Source organism: Procambarus clarkii, chromosome 8, assembly GCF_040958095.1.
Source record: "Procambarus clarkii isolate CNS0578487 chromosome 8, FALCON_Pclarkii_2.0, whole genome shotgun sequence".
NCBI classification, from domain to species: domain Eukaryota; kingdom Metazoa; phylum Arthropoda; class Malacostraca; order Decapoda; family Cambaridae; genus Procambarus; species Procambarus clarkii.
This window is the reverse complement of record NC_091157.1, coordinates 4,258,644-4,268,643: the sequence shown is the minus strand read 5'-3', so window position 1 is coordinate 4,268,643 and position 10,000 is coordinate 4,258,644.

The window sequence follows — 10,000 nt, the reverse complement described above, 5'->3', positions numbered from 1 at the left end:
AGACGGATTCTTGCTACTACTGATTCTCTCCCGCGGCCATCTCTTCGTCCACAATGATTGGGATTGCCAGCTGCAACTGTTGGTAGCTTTATGTAGCTGTTGAGGGCGTTGTGTACCTATGGGTGGCTTTGTGTAGCTATGGGTGACTTTGTGTAGCTATGGGGGCTTTGTGTAGCTATCGGTGGCTTTGTGTAGCTATGAGTGGCTTTGTGTAGCTATGAGTGGCTTTGTGTAGCTATGAGTGGCTTTGTGTAGCTATGGGGGGCTTTGTGTAGCTATGGAGGTTTTGTGTAGCTATGGGTGGCTTTGTGTAGCTATGGGTGGCTTTGTGTAGCTATGGGTGGCTTTGTGTAGCTATGAGTGGCTTTGTGTAGCTATGGGGGCTTTGTGTAGCTATGGATGGCTGTGTGTAGCTATAGGTGGCTTTGTGTATCTATGGGGGGCTTTGTGACGCTATAGGTGGCGTTGTGCAGCTATTGGTGGATTTATGTAGCTATGGAGGGCTTTGGGTAGCTTTGCGTGGCTGTATGTAGCTGTAGATGTCTTTGAGTAGCTCAAGGTGCCTTTTGGTGACTTTGGATAAATTTATTTTTTTTTTTAAATTTTGCCCCGAGGGGCGAGTTTATTGGGCAGCGCCACTCATCCTGTGAGTAGACATATCGTCATAGCAGCATGTAAAACACTCCCCAATAGGAAGAAAACCCGCTGGGTTGTTCATCCTGTCACTTGTACCCAGACACAGCTGGGACTTGCTTAACTGTCTCAAGTGAACAGCTCCTCAAACAAGAAGATTAACATCTGTCAACCCTTAAAAGATTACGTTATCTTGCGGGTTGTGGGAACCGACCTGTGAGATTTATATTTATTTAATTTATATGAGTTTATATAGAATTTATATATTTCGATAGCAATTGGTATGATGTTAAGTGGACCGTATTTCTGCAATAATCTCACAAATCGATCCTTACACATTAGGGGGGTTTATATTAAATTTGTATATATGCAGCCAATCAAACTACAGTATTAACTACATATATTAGTAATAAATTGGAGGTGCCTTTTCTTATTGTACAGCAGGCTTAGTCCACCAGATATAACTAAGATGTAGACACCAAATTCTCCTCGATTGAGGCTAGCTTCCATCACCCTGGTAACTGATATACCAAGCCATGCTTCCTCTTCTTGACCTGTCAAAGGGCACTAGCTATAAAGCCGGAATCCTAATATATGACAGCTATATCAGAGAAAACACTGTATTTTAAATAATAAGGACCAAGGCTTAATTACCTTTATTATGAGGCTGGTTCGCGTTCTAACCGGTTCGCCCTTATCTACCTAACATTAACTGGCCAGAAATGATTAGATAAACGGGTTTCGGTAGGACACTTCCCTTGTTTATGTTGACAGCGTGTTGATGATGGTAGAACACTTTGATCTGTATAACACTTCGTCCAAGAGAAATTATAGGAGCTGAATTTGCTCCCCTGCGCCTCTGGTCTTAACAAACAAACAATGACTGACCACTCCCTACTGACGCTCCTGGCTTACTTTGTCCAGATGTCAGTAAGTGATAGAAGGGTCACATTTACTCTATTTTGATACTGATAATTAAGTTAATTCAAATGAGATGTTTTTATGATATAAAAATTCCAAAGACTAATGTATTTAAGAATAATTCCCAACAGAATAGCTGGTGAATTTATAGTACTACGTGGCAATGATATCCCATTTTCTATTGACAGAAAATTCCACTACAAGCTACATTTTCTATGAGTAACTTGTATATACAACGGCAGCAGCAATATTATCTTCCAGTTGCATGTAATATTATTAAATGGTGTCGGGTTTTCCGACACGGGTGCAAAATGGGGGAATCTTTTAAGAACAGTATCAATATTTGATAAAGAGTGTTTTCCTAACTCAAACAATGTGGGGTTTATTATTATACACATATTCCTAATGTCTCTCAGGTGTTCACATTCACGTAGATAGTGGACGATGTCCATCACTCTCATCACAGATTCTGCAATCTCGCTGAGCAACTGTTGTTTCCATTCCGAATCGCCATGGATATTTGTATCCAAGACGGATTCTCGCTATTACTGATTCTCTCCCATGTCCTCCTCCTCTTCGTCCATAATGATTGGGATTGCCAGCTTCAACCATGTACCATCATACAGATTCACTGGTTTGTGCTTCTATCCTCCTTTCCTCAGTTACCATGTCACGGTGCAACCCATCCTCTTAAAAATAATGTCGCTTGTCGCTCGTATGCGCGCTTTGGTCAAATTTGGAAGTAATTTGAAACGAAATCGAGTCACAAAAGTGACGTACTGTCCCATTTTCTGTTTGAGTCGTCCGGCCTATTCGGTAAGGTTAGGAGAGGAAACTTTCAATTAACGTATTTCATAACGTTTTGAAACTTTGTGAGAATTTCCATTCCAAGCACCATTAGTGTTCCTTTCAAGAAACCTTAACGCCATAACAATGGCAGTTAGCTCTGCTTGCGTTGAGAGGCATAGTTCTCAATACGCGCTTTTTCTTCATTTCTGCGTTGGAAAGCATTATCCTTAATTACAGTGTATGCTGCATCAGCCCTGCCATTGACAGGATTAGATGACCCGTCAGTGTAGGTTTGATCTAGTTCATCTCCGGCTTCTTTATAAAAAGATACTTGTGCCTCATTGCCTGTGGTATCATGTTGGAGTTTTGCGTTGCCATTTCACTGATAATAATCCTGCACGAGTCATCCTCCCAGGGAAGTAACCTCTCTACAGGCATGAGCTCACGGGCTTGCTCAAGCAGGTGAAGTTCTTCAAGGAAGCAGACTGATCTGTGATGCCATTTTTTGCTTCTCCTGTTCCCCATGTAAGTAACACAGAGCTCAGTTTTTTTCTTAGCAATATCATTGTAATGGGATCTCTGGCTATCCTAATTGCAAGCTTAGCATTCAGCTCCTGAATTTTGGTTTGGAGAAATCTTTGAACCGAATCAGCCCAGCAGAAGCACTATTGAAAAATATAAAGATCAGTAACTGGGCATCCACTTTGCAAATTTAACTGTTTCCTATCCTGGTAGCACTCACCTTTATTGAAAACACTGCAGGAGAGAGCTTAATTATTCATGCAGACTTCCTTTCTCCTCGTTTGTATTATATAGCTTGCAATCAACTTGTAACCTGCTTGTCCCCAGCTGGTTCTTCACAGTAGAACCAGGAAAGAGTAGAAGTGCCATAGACACAATATGAGAACACTGTCTGAATATCAGAGATGCGCTGCTGTTCAATACACTCCCAGAAAACATTAAAAATATTTCTGGAACAAAGGTGGAAGTATTAAAGAAACAAATTAGATAAGTTCTTGCAAGAAGTGCCGGACCAACTAGGCTGTAGTGGATATGTAGGTCTGCGGGCCGCTCTAAGCAACAGGCTGTTGAACCAAGTTATCAGAAGTCGAGGCCGGGCTCGGGGAGTAGAAGAGCTCCCAGAACCCTCTCCACGTATGCTCCAGGTATGCTCTTAAAAGCCAGACTTAGAGATAGAGGAAAATTTAATAAGGGGATCAAAGTAAAAATGTTTTGGATCCTCTCTGAAGTTAGATTACGGCAACACTGTCATGTTGGAGACCTTGCTGAGCCTGCTGTAAATATCAACAATGTTGAAGGTATTCTTGAGCTGTCAAATATGTCCCTTAAAACTGACATTAGACGAGAGCTCTTAGATGATTCTGAAGAAGGTCGAATTGTGTAAACTGGAACTAATAGATCCAATGTTCATCACATTGAAATGTGTCAAGTAAAACATGTGTATGGGCCAAGTAACGAAGTCAGCAGACTAACAGATGTTGTCACAGCTCGAATAAGACTTGGCTGCAAGTATCTCTGGCAGTTGGGCTTGTATAGGGATCTAGATGAAGTAAAGTGTAAAGTGTGTAGACAAAATCAGGGACACATGAACATTACATCTAAGACTGGACAAACTGGACGATTTTGAGGTGAATCTAAACTGACGTTGCATGAAATGCCAAACCAATTATTATTATTATTTCAAGTATTATTATTATTCAATTATAACAATTGATAAAATGTTTGAAATCCTTTGCATTATATACATGTCTCGCTTCTAGTTGATAAATAACGTATTAGAGACTAATGAATAAGCTGCAAAGTGTCAATATTAATAACACTAGACAGCAGCATCGATGATCTTCTATTATATCATATTTAAATCATTTTTGGTATTAACCTAACATAATTACCTCCAATGTACAATACTATATTACAAATACATGGATGTTGCAATGCAAAAAGATTGTAACTAGTTGGCATTAAAATTATAAGGTCTTTAGGTGACACGTAATTGTTAATATATAAATCCCCTTTGATGTCAATTTAAAACTTTTTGTGACCTTAGTAATCCTTTTTGCGCTAATGCTCACAGGATGAGCATGGTGTGCACAATAAATTAGTTGCCTTTGGCAGCAACGATCAATCAAATCTCAAATCTTTCTCTCTAATTCCTGTTGTTGCCTTCCTAAATTTTAAATTTTTAAATTTTGCCCCGAGGGGCGAGTTTATTGGGCAGCGCCACTCATCTTGTGAGTGAACATACCGCCATAGCAACATGTACAACACTCCCCAATAGGAAAAAAACCCTCTGGGTTGTTCATCCTGTCACTTGTACCCAGACACAGCTGGGACTTGCTTAACTGTCTCAAGTGAACAGCTCCTCAAACAAGAAGATTAATATCTATCAACCCTTAAAAGATTACGTTATCTTGGGGATGCAAAATGGGGGAATCTTTTAAGAACAGTATCAATATTTGACAAATAGTGTTTTCCTAACTCAAACAATGTGGGGTTTATTATTCTACACATATTCCTAATGTCTCTCAGGTGTTCACATTCACGTAGATAGTGGTCAAGGCGGTGTCCATCACTCTCACCACAGATTCTGCAACTTCGCTGATCAACTGTTGTTTCCATTCCAAATCTCCATGGATATTTGTATCCAAGACGGATTCTCGCTATTACTGATTCTCTCCCTCGTCCTCCTCCTCTTCGGCCATAATGACTGGGATTGCAAGCTGCAACCTTGTGTACCATCGTACACATTCACTAGTTTGTGCTTCTATTCTCATTTCCTCAGTTACCTTGTCACGTGATGTTGCCTGACAATACCTCTAATTTGTAGTAGAGTCTTGGGTATGAAGTATTCAATACGGTCTCCTTCAGCAGCTAGCACAACTGCTCGTTCATTCCCACATATTCCAACATGGGAGGGGATCCACAGAAACTTGATGACTCTTCCCTGATTGGTAAGTACTCTCACAGCTCTCTTAATTTCAGCGACTATTGCAAGATTTTCTGCCTGATTTTTACTTAGGCTTTGCAGTGCTGCTTTTGAATCGGTGCAAATCACTGCACCATTAGTGTTCCGTTCAAGAAACCTTAACGCCATAACAATTGCAGTTAGCTCTGCTGGGCAACTATGCCTCTTCAACGCAAGCAGAGCTAACTGCCATTGTTATGGCGTTAAGGTTTCTTGAACGGAACACTAATGGTGCAGTGATTTGCACCGATTCAAAAGCAGCACTGCAAAGCCTAAGTAAAAATCAGGCAGAAAATCTTGCAATAGTCGCTGAAATTAAGAGAGCTGTGAGAGTACTTACCAATCAGGGAAGAGTCATCAAGTTTCTGTGGATCCCCTCCCATGTTGGAATATGTGGGAATGAACGAGCAGATGTGCTGGCTGCTGAAGGCGCTGAAGGAGACCATATTGAATACTTCATACCCAAGACTCAACTACAAATTAGAGGTATTATCAGGCAACATCACCGTGACAAGGTAACTGAGGAAAGGAGGATAGAAGCACAAACCAGTGAATCTGTACGATGGTACACAAGGTTGCAGCTGGCAATCCCAATCATTATGGCCGAAGAGGAGGAGGACGAGGGAGAGAATCAGTAATAGCGAGAATCCGTCTTGGATACAAATATCCATGGAGATTTGGAATGGAAACAACAGTTGATCAGCGAAGTTGCAGAATCTGTGGTGAGAGTGATGGACACCGCCTTGACCACTATCTACGTGAATGTGAACACCTGAGAGACATTAGGAATATGTGTATAATAATAAACCCCACATTGTTTGAGTTAGGAAAACACTATTTGTCAAATATTGATACTGTTCTTAAAAGATTTCCCCGTTTTGCACCCGCAAGATAACGTAAGCTTTTAAGGGTTGATAAATGTTAATCTTCTTGTTTGAGGAGCTGTTCACTTGAGACAGTTAAGCAAGTCCCAGCTGTGTCTGGGTACAAGTGACAGGATGAACAACCCAGCGGGTTTTCTTCCTATTGGGGAGTGTTGTACATTCTGCTATGGCGGTATGTTCACTCACAAGATGAGTAGCGCTGCCCAATAAACTCGCCCCTCGGGGCAAAATTTAATTTAAGTGATGCCAAGGTACCGATAGTGGTCAACCCATTCAAGTGTTACACCATTAATTTGCAGTTCTTCATTTGCTCTCCGCTTGTGATGGGAGTATGCCTTCGTCTTGTTTGTGAAGAGAGTGAAACCGAGCTCAATACATTTCCTTCCGAGGAGTTCAATGGACTGTTAATTTTTTCCCAAGGTGGGAGCTTGTATTAGAACATCATCTGCATATCCCACTTGTGTTCCTTTCGGAAAATCAATATTTGCAATGGCGTTCATAAGTACATTGAATAGTGTAAGGCTTAAGACTCCGCCTTGGGGGGTCCCGAGTTCCATATTCATTGTTCTGGAGACTGCTCCATTGAAGCAAACCTTGGCTTTCCTACCTGTGAAGTAGTCTTCAACCCATTTCATGAGTCTCCCCTTGACACCCATGCATGTAAGCTCGTCCAGGATCGCAATCCCCTGTGCTTTGTCGAAGGCTCCTTTGATGTCAACAAATACAGAGTACCTAGCCGTGTCATTAGCCAAGTAATTAACTATACAATTTGCTGTGTTCCGTCCTTTAACAAATCCATTGACCACCTCCCCTAACCTGCCTATTTTGTGCAACAGTCGGTTAAGGATGATCCTTTCAAGCATCTTGCAAGTGCATGGCACGAGACTGATAGGTCTGTAATTGCCAGGGTCATTGGGCTTCGGTATGGGAACAATTATTGCGTGATTCCATTGTGTGGGCAACACTCCACTAAGGAACGACTTGTTAAACAGGTGGAGTAGTGGATTCCCAGATACTTCACACAGTGCATTGAGTATGTCGTAGGTGACGCCATCTTCACCAGGTGCTGTACTCTTATGAAGTAAATACCTCCAGCAGGTATCTCCCTTTCCCATTTCCATTATCGTACACCTGTTAGGGTTAAATTCCAGCAACCATGGGGAGGGGGCGGCTGACAGGAGGGGGTGGCCTGACAGCTGAGTGAACAGCACTTCGGATTCGTAGTCCTGAGGTTCCGGCTTCGATCCCCGGTGGAGACAGAAACAAATGGGTAGAGTTTCTTTCACTCTGATGCCCCTGTTACCTCGCAGCAAATAGGTACCTGGGAGTTAGACAGCTGCTATGGGCTCCTTCCTGGGGATGTGAAACAAAAAGGAGGCCTGGTCGAGGACCGGGCCGCGGGAGAGGCTAAGCCCCGAAATCATTTCAAGATAACCTCAAGATAACCATTTGTTTGACCATTCCTGGAGATTTTCAAGGTCATCTTATAACTTCTTGCAGTCCTCCTCTATGGTGGTGGTGGTGGGTGGGCGGTGTTGTGGTAGTAGGTGTGGAGGTGTTGTGGTGGTGGTGGTGGGTGGGCGGTGTTGTGGTGGTGGGTGTGGAGGTGTTGTGGTGGTGGTGGTGGGTGGGCGGTGTTGTGGTGGTGGGTGTGGAGGTGTTGTGGTGGTGGTGGTGGGTGGGCGGTGTTGTGGTGGTGGGTGTGGAGGTGTTGTGGTGGTGGTGGTGGGTGGGCGGTGTTGTGGTGGTGGGTGTGGAGGTGTTGTGGTGGTGGTGGTGGGTGGGCGGTGTTGTGGTGGTGGTGGGGAGGTGTTGTGGTGGTGGGTGGGGAGGTGTTGTGGTGGTGGTGGGGAGGTGTTGTGGTGGTGGTGGGGAGGTGTTGTGGTGGTGGTGGGGAGGTGTTGTGGTGGTGGTGGGGAGGTGTTGTGGTGGTGGTAGGGAGGTGTTGTGGTGGTGGTGGTGGGTGGGCGGTGTTGTGGTGGTGGTGGGGAGGTGTTGTGGTGGTGGTGGTGGGTGGGCGGTGTTGTGGTGGTGGTGGGGAGGTGTTGTGGTGGTGGTGGGGAGGTGTTGTGGTGGTGGTGGTGGGTGGGCGGTGTTGTGGTGGTGGTGGGGAGGTGTTGTGGTGGTGGTGGGGAGGTGTTGTGGTGGTGGTGGGGAGGTGTTGTGGTGGTGGTGGTGGGTGGGGAGGTGTTGTGGTGGTGGTGGGGAGGTGTTGTGGTGGTGGTGGGGAGGTGTTGTGGTGGTGGTGGGGAGGTGTTGTGGTGGTGGTGGTGGGTGGGGAGGTGTTGTGGTGGTGGTGGGGAGGTGTTGTGGTGGTGGTGGGGAGGTGTTGTGGTGGTGGTGGTGGGTGGGCGGTGTTGTGGTGGTGGTGGGGAGGTGTTGTGGTGGTGGTGGGGAGGTGTTGTGGTGGTGGTGGTGGGTGGGCGGTGTTGTGGTGGTGGTGGGGAGGTGTTGTGGTGGTGGTGGGGAGGTGTTGTGGTGGTGGTGGGGAGGTGTTGTGGTGGTGGGTGGGGAGGTGTTGTGGTGGTGGGTGGGGAGGTGTTGTGGTGGTGGTGGGGAGGTGTTGTGATGGTGGGTGGGGAGGTGTTGTGGTGGTGGGTGGGGAGGTGTTGTGGTGGTGGTGGGGAGGTGTTGTGGTGGTGGTGGGGAGGTGTTGTGGTGGTGGTGGTGGGTGGGCGGTGTTGTGGTGGTGGTGGGGAGGTGTTGTGGTGGTGGTGGGGAGGTGTTGTGGTGGTGGGTGAGGAGGTGTTGTGGTGGTGGTGGGGAGGTGTTGTGGTGGTGGGGAGGTGTTGTGGTGGTGGTGGGGAGGTGTTGTGGTGGTGGTGGGGAGGTGTTGTGGTGGTGGGTGAGGAGGTGTTGTGGTGGTGGTGGGGAGGTGTTGTGGTGGTGGGGAGGTGTTGTGGTGGTGAGGTGTTGTGGTGGTGGTGGGGAGGTGTTGTGGTGGTGGTGGGGAGGTGTTGTGGTAGTGGTGGGGATGTGTTGTGGTGGTGGGGAGGTAATGTGGTGGTGGGGAGGTGTTGTGGTGGGGGGTGGAGGGGTAAAATAAATAAAGAAAAAGAAAGAAAGAGAGAGAGAGAGAGAGAGAGAGAGAGAGAGAGAGAGAGAGAGAGAGAGAGAGAGAGAGAGAGAGAGAGAGAGAGAGAGAGAGAGAGAGAGAGAGAGAGAGAGAGAGAGAGAGAGAGAGAGAGAGAGAGAGAGAGAGAGAGAGAGAGAGATAATACCAAAACAAACATACAGATTCAGCTCCTCACGTGAGCAAGTACCATCACCACCCCCACCCTGGTAACAGTTCTTCAACAGCTCTGGTCCGTAAGGCGTGAGCAGGGTACCAAGACGTTGTATATATTACGTGATCACAAGGCGATAAACTGAGGCCCAGACCGGCATTTAAGAGGGAAAGCCGATACATGGCTGTCATACCTGTGTATGCCTGTATGTCAAGACAGTATACATCACTTCTAAGATCGTCCCTGTGGTCTACTAGCCACACTCTTATAATAAATTATGATAAACAGAATAATAAAAATAAACGAATGTAAAATATTTAAGAATAGATATTATGATAAATGAAGGCGAGAGTTGGTAACAAAAACTCTTGTATAATGTATAATTTTAGCTACAGTTAATGATCCCACTTCACTGTGTTGAATGAGTGTGACAAATTTGAATGAATGATCAGTTGTTTGTGACTGTGTAGCGTCTGATCCCGAGTGGCTGGCTCCCTCACAGACATACACACCAACATACAGATATACACACGAACATACAGATATACACACCAACATAC